We start from the raw sequence: 18,445 nt of genomic DNA on the forward strand, positions 1-18,445 counted from the left end.
CTTTAATATTATTTAATTCGAAGGACCAGTTTGGTTGTTGGTGCCAAACACACTTAATTTATTTGTACAAACTCGAGTATGGGTTGCAGCTAATTATGTTGGAGAATTCAACGGGGGGGCGTAAAGAAGTGTGCGGAGCTAAATCGACCGGCACCCGCGGTGGTTCGGTTTTTTTTCACTTTTTAGAAGGGTGTGAATATTCATGCCGGACAGCTGCAATGTTGCCGATGTGCCGCCGGCATGCAATATTTAAGGGATTATTCAATGTTTGAAGTTTCTCGAACACAGGTTAAGTTAAAAAAGAACAAAGAAGTACCGGTGGCGAGAGAACTATCGGATTATTGATACTACTGATAGAAAATAAAACAGTCCAAGGTAACAGTAGTAAACTAAAATATCTAAAACATGCTTAGCAATTCAGAAACCAAAAACAAAAATGAACTGAAATATGCCCGATTCTCATCAATTTGGCAGTAGCTAGAAATACATTACAGTCTCTAGTAGTTTTAAAGGTCAGAATGTAATTATCGACAAACGATATAAAATACTAGGTTCAATATTAAAAATACATGCTTAATAAAGTGAATTAATAATATTTATTAACAATTAAAAACAACCATTAGAATAAAGGACCTGTTAAATACTTAATCTTCAACATGGCAGGTCTAATAAATGCATTAGAATAATACTGTTCTGGAATGTTTCGCCAACTTGGTGGTTGAATGTGTGTACCAGCTTTGTAGCAGTATTGCTTACATAATAATTTTTAATAAGCTGAATAAATTGTTGTTTATGTTGTAAAAGAAAATTTACTTCACCTACGCATTTAGCAGTGATTTTTTGATGTTACATTCCAAGTTATAATATTTTTGAATGAGATTTTCTCGGGCTTAGCTCATCGCAATGAGCCTTTCGTGAAAAAAGCATAAAAATAAAAAACGATTTCCAAACATTTAGATTGAATGATTTAATAGCACCTACATTCTACCAACGTTGTAGCGCCCATAACTTTGAAGTTGCAATTTACAGCGTCTTGTCTGAATTATTGCGGTTTAAATAACAATTAGATATTTTTAAATTTAAAAGAACGAAATTAAAAGGACATTTGCATTTTTAAAGCTTTGCTGTACAAGCATAATTCCTTGGTTTGCGATAGCCAACAAATGGCATGCAATTTGCAACTAGCGAAGATAAAATATTGTGGGAAGACTAATCTGCACTTACTTCTGCAAAGTATCTCAAAATTCGCAGAAACAATAAAGAAAAAACTTAAATTATATGGACTTTTTAACACTCAGTTGATCGATCGCAACGGGTTTGCCAAAGTATGATTAAGGGAACTTTCAGTCATGAGACAAGCTAAAGAGTTACTCTGTTCCCTATGTACAGGGTGTTCCAAAGAAATAGTAATGTAGGTTTCGATAGAAAAAAGGATAAAAATATCCTATTTTCTAGTGGAACATTGAGATCCACCTGACAGTTTTTTAATTATCATGTAATCTTCCATCACTTTTTATAAGAATATGTATATGAACGAAAAAATAGGATAAGCTTTAGTCATCCTGCTTCAATGGTGAAACTCTCATTACCTTGATAAATCGGCAATTTCGCCGTGACCTTTACTCACAACATTTTGCAGAAGGAAGAATTCGCACTGTTTTAGCAAGGCAGTTGTACATGGCTTGTATTTAATTCTTTAATTCTACAGGGCATTTATAATAAACGTTGGAAAAAATAGAAGAACATTGAAAAATGAATTGTATTTTAATTGCAATTATCAGTTACTTTTATGCAGGACTAGAAGACGTTTGATTTGTGTAACACCATACTAGAAAACCCAACATTAAAGTTTAAAAGAAAATTCGATTTTAATAAATGGCTTCGCTATATTTCACAAGTTCCCAATATGATTCGTTAAGACTGTATCGAGCCTTTAAAAAATTGCCTAAATAATTAATAAAACGAGTTAAAGTTGAATGTTTTCAATGGATAGAGGTATACTAGGAATAACGATTAACATAAGTATGTTGATTACAATGAATGAGACTGCAATTTGTGGGTTAAGAAACTTACTTCATAATCAAAGAAAACTACATGCAGAAAATCTGCAGCCATGATGTGGAACTCATTGAAAAATAATGGAATGATTAAGATCATTTTACAATAATTAGACCCTAATGCTAATGAGAATGTATGCGACAGTGCAGAAGAAACTTCAAGAGCTTTTTAATTACCCTTCAAACTTGACGTTCCTCGTTCTTACCCTGACCATTGAGGGCACGAACATAACATAAACGTTCGCCGTTAGTTTTATTTGCATAGATCTACGACATGCAAGCTACATTAAGTCTATCATTAGAATTTTTCAAGTTTCTGAATCGTAGTCCATAATCCAGTGAAAATTAATAGCCTTAATTCTAAAGCATTCGAGATGAGCATGGGCATTAGTAGATAACGAGCAGCACGGTTTATTAAACAGAAATTAAAAGTGCGATTGAATTTCGCACCTACGGTTTATGTGCTATTAAAAGAAGAGCACTCAGGTGCAAAACGCCCTATAATGCTCCAGTGATAATCCCGGGAGGACGCAGAGCATGCCACTTTAAAATTGCCTTTAAAGTTAAAATACGTTGAAGCACATCATAGCCTCGACATTTAGGTAGCCCTGAGCACTTTAGCTTTTCAAATATTAAACGCCTAATACATATCCCGCCATTGTCATGAAAACCAACCTGGAGCCAATTTGCATTATATACACCTGCGATCGCACTTTCGCCCCTATACTAAAAGCCAAACGACATACTGGAACAATTCGAATATTTTTGCACTTGGCTTACAAGTCCGCATAAAGAGGTTATTCCCGGTAATTTCTTTTCATGACGGTAATTATTCACGATCGAAATATCAAAGAAGCACGAACAGTAAGTAGAGTTGCAGGATGGTAGTTAAGCTGCCTGCCAAAATGTCAAACTTGCAATGTTATAAATCGGGTGGGAGGTGCAAAAGACCTAGAAATTGCATTAACATTGGATTCAGCTTGCTTAAGAAGGCTTTCCCATTACCGCTACAGTTTTGAATTGATATGGAAAACAACCCAAAAATTCACAGTATGTGGATAACGAGAACATGTAGTTGAGGCTACAAATTTAAATTTACTAAAACCCGAACACAAATATTGGAAACATTATATATAAGAATACAAGAGATTAGGAAATAAGTGGTGAGCTGGAATAGATTGAAGTAATATCCGGTTTACCAGCAAGTTCGAGAGGACAAAAGTTAAATAAGTCGAACAAAGTTAAAAAAAAATGTTGACAAGAACCAGAAGAATAAAAAAATGCGTTTTCAAGAATATAAATAACAATAAAGAAACGATCATGAGCAAGAAAACAATCGTCGCAAACCGCAAAAGGTGTTATTGCACGCACTGAAGAAACAGCCAGAATTTAAAGGAGTTACACGTGGCCACAGGCGGATCTTTGCTTTGGATAGTTCAAAGGAGAAAGACGAAACAACTGAAATACACCAAAGGAGACCATCGGCAATAGAGATTAATGGTAATTTGAGTTACAGAGCGACAACAGTTTTCAGCAAAGCATGAATCAGAGATGGCTGAAGTTAAAAGTGATGATGGCACGGTGAAGACCTCGTAAAAATTACGTCAGTCAAAATGATCGCAGTTTTGGACAATGGTGGTGATTCAGAAGCTGTAACGCTAACACTTAATTGGTAATTAGTTAATTAAATAGACACTAAGATGCAAACGAGAACCCTGAAAAATAAGATTGAAAAGTTCTCATGACGAAAATTCCTCGGAAGAAAACTATGTTTTTTGAGAACACTGCATTTTCAAACAAAGCACCATTCGCTAAGCCCCTCGAATTAGTTAGTTGAAAAAAAGTTGAAAGTCAATGTAGAAGTCGAGCATAGTAAAAACTTCTGTTGTAAAATTGAGAAATAGCTAATGAACAGTGTACGTAGGGCTTCTTGGGTACTAAGCTTACTTGGTCAATAGAAACAGTTTCTTATAATTGAGTGAAATCGATCATAATTAGAATTTACTAATTTACATGGATCGTGCTTATGGGAAGATATGAAGAAGAAATTATTCGATGTAGCCTGTGAGGCTGACGATAATGTCACACTGTCAGACTCAACAGATAAGTTTGAAAGGGTAAAATTTAAATAGTGAAATATACACTTGAAAACTGAGAAAAGCGATTAGGATTTTAACAAGAATTATTTCACGATCAAAGAACCGATGTGGTGCAAGTTGTAAATGGATTCCAAAACGACGAGCAGGCAAATTACTTCAAATATCTGAGAGCTGAAATAATGAGACATGGAAATCCCCTTAAGGTTGTAAGAAAGCAAACAATGAAAGCGGATAGTGTTACGGGATGCCCGAAAGAAATTATTAAAAAGATCAGATCAGAAACCGAAAACAAAATCTTGATGTATAAAACAGATCGGCAGAAACAAGGCCTGATTCAAACAAAAATCTACTGTTGCAAAACTCTAACTGACACAAGATTTTGGAACAAGGACATTAAACGAAAGAAAAACTCGTTGAAATCAGGAAAAATTAATAGACCAGCTGGAAAAAAGTCACAGGGAAATCCACCAAATCAATAGCGACACTGATTGAACTTACTAAGGTCATTTACGTTGCAAATAATAGTAGAAGTTTTAACAAATACTTTTTAAATGCTGTATCAGCAAGTCTGACGAGTATTTAATCCAAATAAAAATAACACAAAGTATATTAGAGCTTTACTTTACTGCCACTGAAAGTAAGTAACTGGGATTGCCTTCTCAATGAAAATAGCAATAAAGAATAGCGAACAGACAGAAGCGTTTTTCTAAAACATAATTGGAAATTCATTTGGTTTTTTTATTCCAAACTTGACAAGATCGCTCACCATATCATCTATACTGCATTTCTTATTCGACCCATGTTAGAAGACATTACAATGCCCTGGCACTTACCCGTTGCGAGCAAAACAAAAATATTCTTTTCTAGCATTTCTTGAATTTTCCCTTCAAGAGTTTCGGAAAGGAAATAGATTAGTTCAGATTTTTGCATGCACAATGAAAGCGCCGAGTTTCGTGTTGTTGTTGTCCGTCCAGTCCGGGAAAAGTTACCAAAAAGAACTAGTTTCCGAGGAATGTAAATCCAAACGAAAAGGAACGAGCGCAATTGAGAAATCAATCGAACTTAAAAGCGCCTAAGTTAAAATAAGTAAGCTATTTTACTAACCGTTCCAACTCATAGTTAGTTTGGCAAATGAAATTGCTTCGCTTTGTTTATTGCAACAACAAAATGCTGTTAGAAATGGAAAAGATAGCTGCAAAAATACATACAGTTAATAGTCTTTTTCCTAAAAATGAAGATTGTTATTTTAAATAGAAACGTTGGATAATTTCTATGTTATTTAAAGCGTGCTGTAGATTAGGTAATGCCCGGAAGAAAGGTCGAATATCGTACTTGAATACCGTAATGGAACAGAGTTATTTTGAAAAGTCCATACCTTTAGGTGACAATTCAAACATTTAATAGTCGAACTGAAGACAGATGCAAACGATACCTCATTTCAAAGAATAATTATTTTTCTTCTGAATACTTCTATCGTTTTAATATGCATTGAAAAGCGTAACTGACGAAAATTAATTCATCAGCTTGGCGAAATACGAAAAAAAATAATGAATTCTAGGAAATAAATAGAATTAATCTCTATCAATCAATGAAATCAGTGGTTCCTTGTTGACTGGGAAAAACTATTTTTGTTTCTGTTCGTCAAGAAGACTGTAATGGATTTCGCCAAGAATCATAGCAATGTTGCATAAATAACAAAAGTATATTTGAAATGAGGCATCACAACATTATATTATCTATTTTAAAACTATATGATTATAATGACAAAATTCTCAAATTGCTGGGTTAAAAGTTTCTTATATGGGATGTCCACGTGGTTTTTGTATAAAGTTCCAATCAATAGGTTCCGTACTCAGATGATTAACATTCGATAGACACAATTCTCGACTTATTAACTATCAATTATGCGTTTTAGTTCAACAGTTAAAAGAGGATTTGGAATCTGAGCTTAAAAGTTAGATGAAAGCCAACCAATCTTTGCCGCTGTGAAGAACAAACATTTGAGCAAAAACTGGCAAAGTTCCATAAAATATTCAAGTGAAAACTCGTGGAACAACTTGAAGTTTTTAAAATTTACTTCAATATAAACAATATTGAAAGTCGACACTTTATTTTAAGCCAACTCCCTCTAGTGCAATACACTAGGCGAATATATGAAGTTCCTGCAACTATCCTGAAACGTAATGCCCCTAGCAAAGTTTATCGTTATAGTGATCTCGATGAGAAAAGAGTGGCTTTGAAAGCCAATACTCTTATAAAGGTGTTGAGTTGCTATTAGAACTAAGCGACTCGGAAGTTTCGCAGTTAACAATGATAAAAACAGTGCCGGTGCAAAGGATTGAAAAATGTTGCCATTCGCTACTGGTGCCATGAAACATGCACATTAGCATGGCGCGAACATCTCGTCGTTACCTATTGAAATCCGACACACACAACCGAAAAGGCCTCATTATCCGTTCAATGCTTCACACACAAATGTCTTTTAGAATCCCATTTTTAAACGCAGATTCGCAGTTAAGCCCTGCATCTATAGTCAGGATTATTATAGGGGAGATACATTCATGTGCTAACAAGCGCAAAGACTAATTGGCTTGCATAGTGAAGTTTTGGGAAATGTATACTAGCTGAAAGGTTTCCAGGTTAAAATAGTTAACCGTTATACTTTCAATACGCTATCAGGAATTTATTAATGGGTGTTCAATTTGCTAAACGTAGTTAATCTCAATTAGCAAAGGTATAAAATGACTTGGCGAAAGCACATTCAAATCTACAAATTAACGGACTTTTGTGCAAGAAGAAACGTTCAGGTGGTTTTGAGATTTAGCTTAAATCTCTATTATAGTTAGAGTTATTAATTGTAAAAAAAACTCTTTATCCTGCACGTTTCGACTTTAATGCAAGTTTGCATTAGCAAAATAAATTATACAAATAATGTTATTAAGCTGCTCTACGTCATAATTCTATTCATTCAAATTGCGAGTCGTTTAAGCTGGTTTATTCACCAATGATAAGCGTCAATTGCACAGAACAATTGCTTAGCGCCATGTTTGATCAATATTGTATAAAATTATTTAAGTTAAGTGAAGACAACACGTCTAAACATACTTCTTCAAGGATTAAAAGAAGTAATAGTGGTTGATATCAAATCGCTTTTCCTTGCCCACAAATTTTTCCATCGTTTACCAGGCTAGTTGTAAATGGAAATTGAGGCTTCCGTTTACATATATTATGTCGCACCCCAACCACAGAGCCTCACTGCAGTATTTTATGGCAATTATAGCAGAACAGTCAGCCGTATGCATTCTGCCCACGCACTATGTAAATAGCCTTACCCTTTCATTCAGTCCTATTTCCATTTCTAAGAACTGAACGGTTTTTAATTAATGAAAGTAAATTTACTACCCCGTACGACTATTTCGCAGAATAAACTAATCGAGATCAATATATCTTCGTAAAAAATCAGATTGCAATAGAAAGAACTAAATTTCATTTCTAAAAAAATTGCGCGGATTATTAACAGTGAACTTACTAAAAATAACAGTTTCACTAACAAGAAGGTTTATTATCTAAAACCAGACATGCGGCGGTCAGCTTTTTATTCTAATAAAATCTCCAATATGAAACATTCATTACATTAGATTGCAAAGCGTATCCATAAATTATTGCTACTCGAAATAGAAAAAGAACTACAAGCCCACATTTTCCAACTAATAGTTGACACATTTGCAGAAACAAGTCTAAAGAATTTTGCTGAAAGTGCCAGAGAATGTCTTGAATGCAAATACCTTCAGTAAACGTGTTTACATTTTATAGAAACAAATGTACTTTTCATTCATATTTCATAAATTTTGCGAAAATCAGTATCATCCATATCATGGTTCCATTTTGTCATTCTCACTACTCAGAAATTTCAGATTGCATCGTTTATGAACTGTGCATAGTTCGAGAGTGCACGCTGAAAGTTAGGCAGGTTTAATGAAATAATGGGCTCACTATCTAATAAAATATTACGAGGCAGATGGATTTCACTAAAGTTTGCAACCATTTCGTCCTTTGGAGCTTCCTTTAATTTTCCACAAAACTTTATTTAGACAGTTTATTTAAGACATAAATATTATAAACAAACATTTGTTAGGGGCAAAAATCGAATTGGGAGTGTTCAAATTCCTACTTGTTTTCGTTTGAAAGATATGCGAAACTAAAAGTAAGAAATTTCCATTGTTAAAACTAGTTTTACATAAAAAAAACTACTTTGCAGATCCAAGTAGCTACCTATCGAAGTTTCAAATATTTGCTATGTATCCCCATTTTGCTGTGCTACATATTGAAGGAACAAGGACAAAAGTTTACAGTTCATTGTTGATAATGACAAAGGGTGTTGCTGATGATTCTATATATTGCTTGCAGACAGAAATGCATTCTAAGCAATTCCCCTAATTATATGGCGCGTCCGATTTTTCATAAAATAGTTTTCGAGCCAAGCTGGACCCTTTTGTATGGCGAATACAACCTTATTGGCAATTTAAGCATCGGTACAGCTGACAATAAGAGCCAATAAAAGTAGAAAAGAAACGTGTCCATTACGCGAAGTAATGAAAAGTCGAACCTCCCGACCATGTCTGCCGTTACCAAACTTCCAATTTTTAACCTATCGTGCAATGTAAAACTTTAACTGCACTTATAGTGTCAGCATTCCTTTTATATTGGGACCATATATGATTTTCCACGCTTTCTTCACAACATAAAGACATTCACAACTGTCTAGGTCTTTAACATTAAAGATATTTCATAATTAACGAAGCCAAACAAAATAATATATTATAATTTCAAAACTAATTTAAATAATACAATTTGTGTTTGTCGAAAACTTAAATTTGTTACCTAATACTCAGTATGATGATTTAAGTTCAAAAACTTCCGGCTTCATTATAAATTCAGAACAGCCATGCTGATGAGTTTTCACAGTACTAGTCCTATATACTGTTTGGTAGATTACATCAAAAGTTGAGAGCATTTCAGTCTATTATTCAAAGGGGATAAAATGTTTATTGAATGCAAATTACTTTCTTAGAAGTTAAATTACCCAATTTTAATGCAAAACAAAAGTTAATAAAAGCATTTGTGCCAGAGTTCGAAAAACGGAAAAACATAAAACGGATAGTGTTTTCCTTCGACGCTCGGGGTTCTAGAAAGATATCACATTTGAAAATATCAAATAAAATGTTACTGAAAATATAATAGAATAGCAAACAACTGTACTTACAGTAGGGGCTTTGTTCAATCAAGCAAGCAGACAAAGATTTCCAGACCTTAAATACTTAATAATTATTTAGTTGCTTCTATAAAACACTGTTTCGAAGACGTGAATAATAAGAATTTCTCAATTTAACCGAAAGGTGTCAGAAAAATATTGCGCTCAAAAGACGAGTCCAATCGACAATGTTCAAGTAACACTCAGTCAACCCCGCCCAATTATCAAATTTTACAATTTAAATAGCAATTTAGCACAACCGAGGGCTAAGTCCCGAATTCGAAATGCTGATTGTTATGTAAATTCTGAACGTCGATTTAAATTCAGGATAAATATCCTAATTCAGGTTAATGAGCATTCGATAGGCCGAATGTCTCCACGGATTATATCAAATTGAAAGGTTTTAGAATTTGGTTCGCAAATTACTCCAGTTGTCAGAAATATCATGGCGTTTTCAACACCTTTTAGCCTAGTAAATATAAAACCGATTCTTTTCAGTCTCCATAGTTATTTTTGAAAAATTGAACAAAAAATTATTACAAAACTTTCGCCTGGACTTCATCAATTAAATTAGTAATGCATACTTTGATCATTAAAATTTAGCAATTCGACAATTCAGTAATCGTAATAATGAAGGAATGAGCAGGAAATGTGCCATTGAAATAAAATGAATAGGACCTGAATGTAAAATTCCCAACCAGTAAAAATAGGCAAAGAACTCAGATTAACATCGATGACGAAAGTTGTGTTTGAAACTGTGTTGGGTCTTTTTTGAAGATGCCAGTTTAACCCCAAAGTCTTGGGTGAGAAAATACAGTATTAATGGCAAAAACCCAGCTTATTCAGAACATTTGCTCCGCTAGACGGCAGAAGAATAACAAGTAAAAGCCCTTGAACCATAAATTTTTGCTTGGCGAATTTGAATTAAATTTCAAGATTGATACCAGGTGGATTAATTATTTCGTTACAAGCAAATGTAAAATTGAAAAGAAATTGGAGACACTCCAGACTGGTGCCTCACAGCGGCGTAACAAAAGTTTACTTTGGATTTATAGTCTGGAACGAAGTTTTACACATGCAAACACAAAAGGAAACTGGAAATAAACGTAAAACAAGCTAGTCGTTGAGCTACTAACCTTTCCTGCAATTGAGCTTTGAAGTATTTTGCTTCTTCGAATAAATCTGACGCAAATATATTTGGTTTCCATTCAACTCTACCACTGGTAAAGAAACGAAGCAGAGAAGCTGGAATGTCTGTTCAGTATTCCGTACCCAAGAGAAGGATTTTGCCTTAAGCAATAAATTGACTCTTTGGGGATTTATATGATATTCCCGAAACCGTGCGGTTAGTCTAGCGTGTCATTCTTTCATGTGACTGTTTCGTAACCTGTTTGAAAGTAGACAGTCTTGCCCCTTTTATACTTGAAAGTCAAGCTTTTATTTTTATGCCGATATTTCTGCTAGTTAGAACATGTCGGCACCTATTAGTCTATGGAAATTTTGATCTACTGCACTATTTTAAATATAAGCTAATTCAAATGCATTTTTATCATACTTTTCAAGTGAAATTAAACAGAATTAAAATAAGATGGACTTCTTTTGTCTCTAAACATCAACCATCTTTAAAGATCATCAAAATCAACCATATTGCATGCAACAAAATATGTAAGTAAGTACATATATACAAAATTCTTTAACTTCATATAAAATGAGCAATAAAATGTTAACTGGCTTAGTTGAAAGATAAATAAGCGAGTTAATTAATAAATCATCCAGTTTTCCAAGTCAGATTCAGTTACTTAAATATTTGGAGGTCGTAAACTTCAATTTCGATTTGAGTGTTTGTTTCAAGTAACAAACTGCTTTAAAGCCAAATGTTGTTTACCAAATTAATGACAAAAGTACCTGTATTTACGAGAGTTCAGGATTTTCTGTTTATACTTTTTGTTAAAATATATTTCCGTGATTCCTCGTACTGTTGCCTTCAGAGACAGTGAGTTTTTCTCTAATTTATTTATGGTGAAAGTAATGGAAACACCTATATTAGGTCAATAAAAATAACGTTGTAGTAACCATGTTTTCAGGTCAATTCAATGCTGTAAAGACCGCTTTTTGTGGTTGTACTCGATAGTTGGAAATAAATTGAAGTATTTAATGCGATCTGAAAAAGAAAAAGTAAGCTTGCCAGGACCTACAATGAACGCAAGACCAGAAAGTCAGCGAGTAACTTCATGTTCATGTTAAGAAAAAATATGATGAAAAATATTTCATAATAAAAATCCGCTATTATTACGCTTTTTGTCTAGAAACATTTGAACTCAATGTTCAAATTCGATGTGCAGTCATATTTTTCTACTCTATTATTTATCTTTAATAACATATCGCAATACACATTTCCAGGCAGAGACATATGCATTTCATACTCATCTCTTCATGTCTTCATGTGTGTGTACGTCTTATTGCTACGTAAATACTACCAGACATTTGAGCCATTTTTTATTCAAATTAAATCTTTGATTTTCAATGACAAGGGTCCTGGTTCACCTACATTTCTGATAAAATTGACTTCGATTGGCCAGCTCAATTTCTTTGTTTCGTCTGTCCATCCTGTCCCTTTAGATTTAATGTTTTTTAGTGAAAAGCACCCATAATAAATGAATTGATGGAATTAATTCTCTTACATTTAGAGAACCAGTTCCTTCCTTATGGCAATATCAAAATTGCAAAATACACGTAAACTAACTTATTTTTCATAAAAATACACTTACGATGGCTAGCGTCCGACGCAAAACTTATGTACTCTAGTAGTAAACAGCTAAATAATTGCATTAAAAATTTTTAAAATATAATCTTACCCCAAACGCATGTGGATTTGCTTACATTATGGTTGGAAACTCGCCCACAAGTTTCCAGAAAACCAGGCACAAATCCCATGAAAAGGTTGTTTTCGAAATACAAGTGCTTGTCCCGATCTATCAAGAGCGTGATAACATCGTCCCCTTCCTACGTTAAGAACTTGTTCCGGAGAAAACGTATCGTTAAAAATATAAAAAACTTGTTGAAATATGGTGTTGTGTTTATCAACACTCCCCTAGCTAAAGTCGGGCAAACACGATACTTTTAAGGACATCAATTTTGCTGTTTCGAGAATAAACAAACCGTTTTCCTTCCGGAAGCCGAATATCGATCTGAAATGTCATGATTTTCGATAGATGGGCATTAGTTTCAGAATAAGCGGCTGCAAATAATATTAAGAAAAAATCTACTTAACAGCAATATGTAACATAAACATAGGGTGAAAGCGACCGCATTCAACAGTTTATAAAACAAGTGATCTTAAATCCTCCGGTCTCAATGTTTCAGGAAATCTATGGCAAAAATCAATATTTATGTTTCAATATATTTATAGTCGCCGGATTTTCCTGAAATAAAATGTTTCGCTTGTACCAAAATCACGCAATATAAAATTCGCGGCTTTGAAGGCTTAATTGTGGCGCATTTTTTGCTCTTTGTGGGCGCAAACCACCGGAATATTCTATGAACGATAATGCGTGTGGAAATATAGCAATTAAAAAAATGTTAAAACGAGGTTTGCTCTTAGTGATGATCATTGAAAAGAAAACAAATTTCCAGAATCCTCACGACGAGGGCAAAATAATGTGTCCATTTAAGCCGCTTGATGGAGGTAATGCCTTTTTCTTCGGACTTACAGTCGAAAGTATAATGTATGTAGAGGAGAAATAACCCTTATCCAATTTGTTAAGACGAAATGATGGCCCGTCGAAAGACTCCGAGAAGGGTTTTTCATCATTGGCCACTGGCACCCGTGGGACACTTTATTGCGAAAAACACTTAGGCGGAACGAACACTTTATTTAGAAGATTGCACTCTATAATGGTCCGTACAGTCTGGAACGTTGCTTGATCCACATACGTTTTGGCTCGTTCGCCAGTCAGAATCGCTTAAAAGTTTTATGGAATTTCTAGAGATTGCGTCCGACATATGGGAGGCTCGTTTTTATATATCTCCAGAACATTTCAACAATCACCGAAATAGATAAGTGAACAATACTTACAGACTGCGCGGTGCCACTCCTTCTCAGGAACCCTGCAAAACAAGCAGAAAATTATTAACAATGTTGAACTTCGGTCATAGAACGCTACAAACTACCATATCAGGAAGCAGACCCAGCTCAATATACTAAGTAATCTGGAATAAAATTTTAATATAGCCACTTAAGCTGGGTCTAAGCTCGCAATTAGCCCTCAATGTATACAGTGAAAAAAGCCCTTCAGATAATCTTAACGTAAAATATTCATTTCAGCCACGGACCTCTCTCGTAAAACTCCTCCTTGCAAATTTTACTTAGACCTTAATTACTGCTTAATATTTAAAAGCCGGTTTATTTGGGTTAAACTTTCAAATTCGTCCTTGGTAGGTTATGAGCCATTCATTTCACGCAGGTGAAGAAGTGGATGTTATTTAAGGTCTATAACATGCCTGCCGTTCAAGAGTTCCGCCCGCTCAGATTTGTTCAAGTAGGTAGAGTTAAATCAATTTTAATTAGTAATAAGAAATCATGTCGCCTAGAAGTCTAAAAACTCACATCCGATCACAGATATTAACTCATAAAATATATAAGATATTAGACCGAGCTAAGCAATAATAGAAAATGAAGGGAAAGAGCACGAAAAAAAAATGCAAATCAAATCAGACCAACTCTCTAAAGAAGTTGAGTTTCGAGAAACGCTGACACATTTCTTAACAACCTGCTTTGAGAAGTTGATAATTCGACTCAAATTCAGTAACGTGTTAAAACCGCAAACGTCATCAACTAGGAGTAGCATCGAAAGATATGGAAAATGAAATTTAGAAAAATACGTAAAACTCTTTTAATAACTGTTGAACAATACGATTTAAGCTGAAACATTAGTGGGTCAAAAAAACCCATATAATACGATGTTCACATAAAATTAATCTCCTAAATACTTTGCAAACAGTTGCATGCGGGTTCTATTTTATTCTACAACCGAAAACGCTTTTTGCAAAACTCCAACAATCCTTTTGGACGCACGTAGTCTAGCTGAAACGCTTTTTTATCCCGTTTATCGGCACGATTTACAAATCCCATCCCGTACGCACTGTCCTCAAGGTGTAAATCAGAGGAAAAGATAATACTATGGGATTTTGCTTAGTGTAAAGCCTCGAAAAAGGTTATACAAAGTACCTTTTTAAAAGTTCGGCAGTGGGCAATTTATTTAGTCTTCCAAATCTTCAAGTTATTGCAAAGTAAATCGTTATAAATCACGATCTATTTTGGTTTAATCAAGACATTTCACCACTAAATCAATGACTAAATAAAATTTAGGACAGCGGGTTAAACACTTTTAAATTTCTACGATTTTTTGACATGTCAGTGTTATGCGGAACCATCATCCAAGAATCAAACCAAGAAAAACATTTAAAAAATACTAAGGTAATATAATATTTATCAAAACTATGAGATTCTTTTATTAAAAATGTTTTCTTAGTTTAATTCTGGGATGATGGTTCCGCATAACGATTATTAAAAAAATATATTAAATGCTTGTAATACTTAAGCATCCTTGCAAAAAGGCTGTTACCGTAGTGTGATTTATTTAGTGATCAAAACCACATACTTAAAGTGGCCCTAGACGAAACGGGTATAGATTATGAATTATTGGGGGTAAAGGTGGCCATATAACTCCTTAAACAGGGGCTAAATCTCTTCATAGACAAGTTAGCAAACCGAATGATGAATACGGCCGCAATCAGGTAAAAGCTTGAAACATGTAGAGGGAAACCCCGACGAATAAATCAGCCATAAAACTGATGGAAATCCCAAAATACAACGCGATCGGGCAAAATTTGCGGCCAATTGATGCGATGTGGCCGGGCCCAGTGCTATTTTATAGCGTTGCATCTAGGAATTCCTACCGGACATTACCATATTTTGACCCTTACTTAAATCATTCCAAATACACGTCGGCTTATTAGGAATGGGTGGATAGTCTCAGCCATATATTTTGCGCTAACAGAATGTGCTCTCATTAAGTTAAGCCAATTAAGATCCAGCAAGCCGTTTATTCTGAGGTTGGAGCGATAAAACGTGTTTATTAAATCCGATATGGGAAACCTAAGGGATTTTATGGGACTTTTCCGCGATCCATTGCCAGTAGTAGATCTTTTAGGGTCTCTTCTTACTTGCAACTGTCGTCTTGAATCTTAAACCAACCAAATATTAACCTAGATGGAACTGACTGACAAAACTATTATTTATATTTCTAAATTTAAAAATTATTCTCAATTTTCTTAATAATTATGCCATAATATGTGAAATAAAAAGTAAAATAGAAAAAAGAATGGTTTCGCTTACGGAAGCATACATTCGGCACTACAATCAGTTAAGACAAACTAAAACTTTCAAGATTTACCTTTTCGATTGAATTTGCAAACGCAAATTTGCTCGAAAATTGTCCATGCTGACACTCAACAGGGTCTTAATAGATGCTTATGAATATTGCGGCCACTTTCACTTTCCTCGACAATTCACTTCTACTTTATCAGATCAGATAATCAATAAGTTAGCATAAATAACATACAGTAAACTTAGAGTTAAATTATCTCGAGGACGGTAGAAACATGTATACATGTTCGACATTGTTATAAGTATAACAACAACTTTCCGTTACTATTCAACTCTTCAAGTAAAGCCTACTAAACTCAAAGATGAATTACCCCGAATTTGAACAATCCTGCTCAGTTAATATTTTAAGTTTTCTTTAGTATGTATGTATTACATTTTAAATTTTTAAATTGATAAACATCAAGCGGTGAGAAACATTTCGATTGAAAAATATTGCAAGGAAAACAAAATCTGAAAAAGGGATACATTAATGTCCTGAATAAATATAAAAAACTCAGCTGTAGCTTGATAATCAAAAGGAATGTGGTTCATCGAAACGCTCAACAATTCTAAAAATTAACAATCATATAAGTATAAAACGGAATATTACAATCATGACTGTTATAGAATTATTGATTCAAGATGATGAGATAAACATGCTTTTTTATTCGCTCTATTGTACTTTTAAATATTTTTTAATTTCTGGAAACACCCGATTGAACAAGGAAAAATTTACTTTAATAACATGTTACTAATTTTAGTAATTCATAATAATTTTGTAATTAGATATTTCTAATTTTATCATTGCAAAAGATTGAATAATCTGTTAATTTTTAGACGAAAATCAAACTACGTGCAGTTATCCTTGTAAATAGTTTACTATCAGTTACGCTGCAGTTTTGTGGCTATTAACTAATTGCCTATATTAAAACCACTATCCAAATGATAAAACGCTTGGCTTAAAATAAAGCAGCACCGGCATAACCGATAAATCGCCCAAAATGAAAATCGCTGAAATACTGCCAATTTTCGTTGATTACTCGCGGAAACTTCAACTATTCAAGCCATCTCGTAGAATTTTACGTTCTTAAGCCGGAGGTGTGAGTCTCGCAATCATGCGGTGTCTTAAATTAAATATATCCAAAGGAATCCCGCAGCTCGCGTCGTTAGCAAAGTTTTAATAAAGCTGAATCTTCCGAGAACAACGCCACGTTTGAAATTTTAATTTAATTAAAACCGAACGAACTGCTTAAACCCTTTAATAATAAATTTGTCTTTTCTCTATCATTTGATGGTATCACTTTTTTATCCGCTTTTCGCACCACGACAATGACACTAAAAATATTAAATACCACATCTCAGTTTCGACCCTATCAATTAATGTAGTGAAAATACCCTAAAAAATAAAATTCAGCAAAAAATATGAGACAAGTTAGAGGAAGATCCAGAAAGGAGTATTTAAATTTTGAACTAACCTTTCATTTTAGATAAGAAAAACTGAAAATAGTATTTTCTAATAAGTAGCGTGCTGTTCTACCAAAGCGCTAAAAAAGTTCTGCGATACAGCATTTTGCATACAATATGATCTTGAATGAAACCAAAACTGCCTCAATTTAGTTTTCAAAATATTCTAGAAGACATGCATTAAATCAGGAGATATGTTCAGATTTTTTAATCTTTTGTACGTTCAACGTGAAACTTATGCTCAGCTAATTTGCAAAACATACAATATTTCAAGTGCAAATATCGCATTTGTCTGGCCAAATGGCAGACGTTGCCAACATAAAATGCTAATTTTCAAACAAAAATAAAATAACGAATAGAATATAAAAACTATAATCTATTGAAAACCCTGTCATAAGATGATAAAAAAGGTAAGTCTATGACAATCTGACTGAATCACTCACCAAACAAGGCAATTGCTTCCCTTATACCAATAAGAACAACTATAAAAAAATATATCAAAACCATTCGTCAACTGTATCAAACTACCGTAAGCCATATTTACGGCGCGATTAATACTCGAAAATCCCCGTTTATAAAGTTTTTAACCCCCATCGCTATATTTGTGTCAAAACACACTGGGCGAGCTATCTAGACACAGAAGATTGGTTACTTTCCACAAAGTTTCTACCAAGAATGTTAGATTTTCGAAAACAAAAAGTATTTGAAAGTTTATCAAGGCGCCCCAAGAAATCAGATGTATGTGCTCTGAATGCATAATCGAACAGTAGAAACTTCTTAAACTATGTCGATTTAACGGGTCTTTTAAAAGCAGGAAAACCTACTGCAATTGGGAAAGCAGTCAATTTGAGACAACTTTTTATTTACATCTTGAAGCACTAGAAAAAACTATTGGACTTACAGACGAGAGCAGATGAGAGAGTCGCTGGTAAAATTTAAAAAAAATGCTTGTTCCATACTGTACAATATCCTTTATATTTTTATATGTATGCGAAAATAAAACCACGTAACCCGATTCTCTAAGCAACTTTGCATATACACAACTTTTTAGTTTAAAGAAACCAGGTGGCGTTGGTGACAAGCCTGGAGAATTGCGGTAAAAGCATCTTTACTAAATAATGGGGTCTTAACGTCGTTATTTACATTT

The 18,445-nt window shown here is 34.0% G+C and overlaps 1 protein-coding gene across 10 annotated transcripts in view; it reads right to left on the reverse strand.

Annotated features, from left to right (window-relative positions):
* The window catches only part of LOC109534484 (tyrosine-protein phosphatase Lar), a 455,803-nt gene that overhangs the window by 222,770 nt on the left and 214,588 nt on the right, over positions 1–18,445 (reverse strand). For all 10 annotated transcript variants that reach the window (XM_048669227.1, XM_048669234.1, XM_048669236.1 and 7 more), the window contains one exon: positions 13,483–13,514. The gene's annotated coding sequence lies outside the window, so the exon portion shown is untranslated. The remainder of the gene's footprint in view (positions 1–13,482; positions 13,515–18,445) is intronic.

Source organism: Dendroctonus ponderosae, unplaced genomic scaffold, assembly GCF_020466585.1.
Source record: "Dendroctonus ponderosae isolate FM_Combo_2020 unplaced genomic scaffold, Dpon_F_20191213v2 Dpon_F_20191213_8, whole genome shotgun sequence".
Taxonomy (NCBI): Eukaryota; Metazoa; Arthropoda; class Insecta; order Coleoptera; family Curculionidae; genus Dendroctonus; species Dendroctonus ponderosae.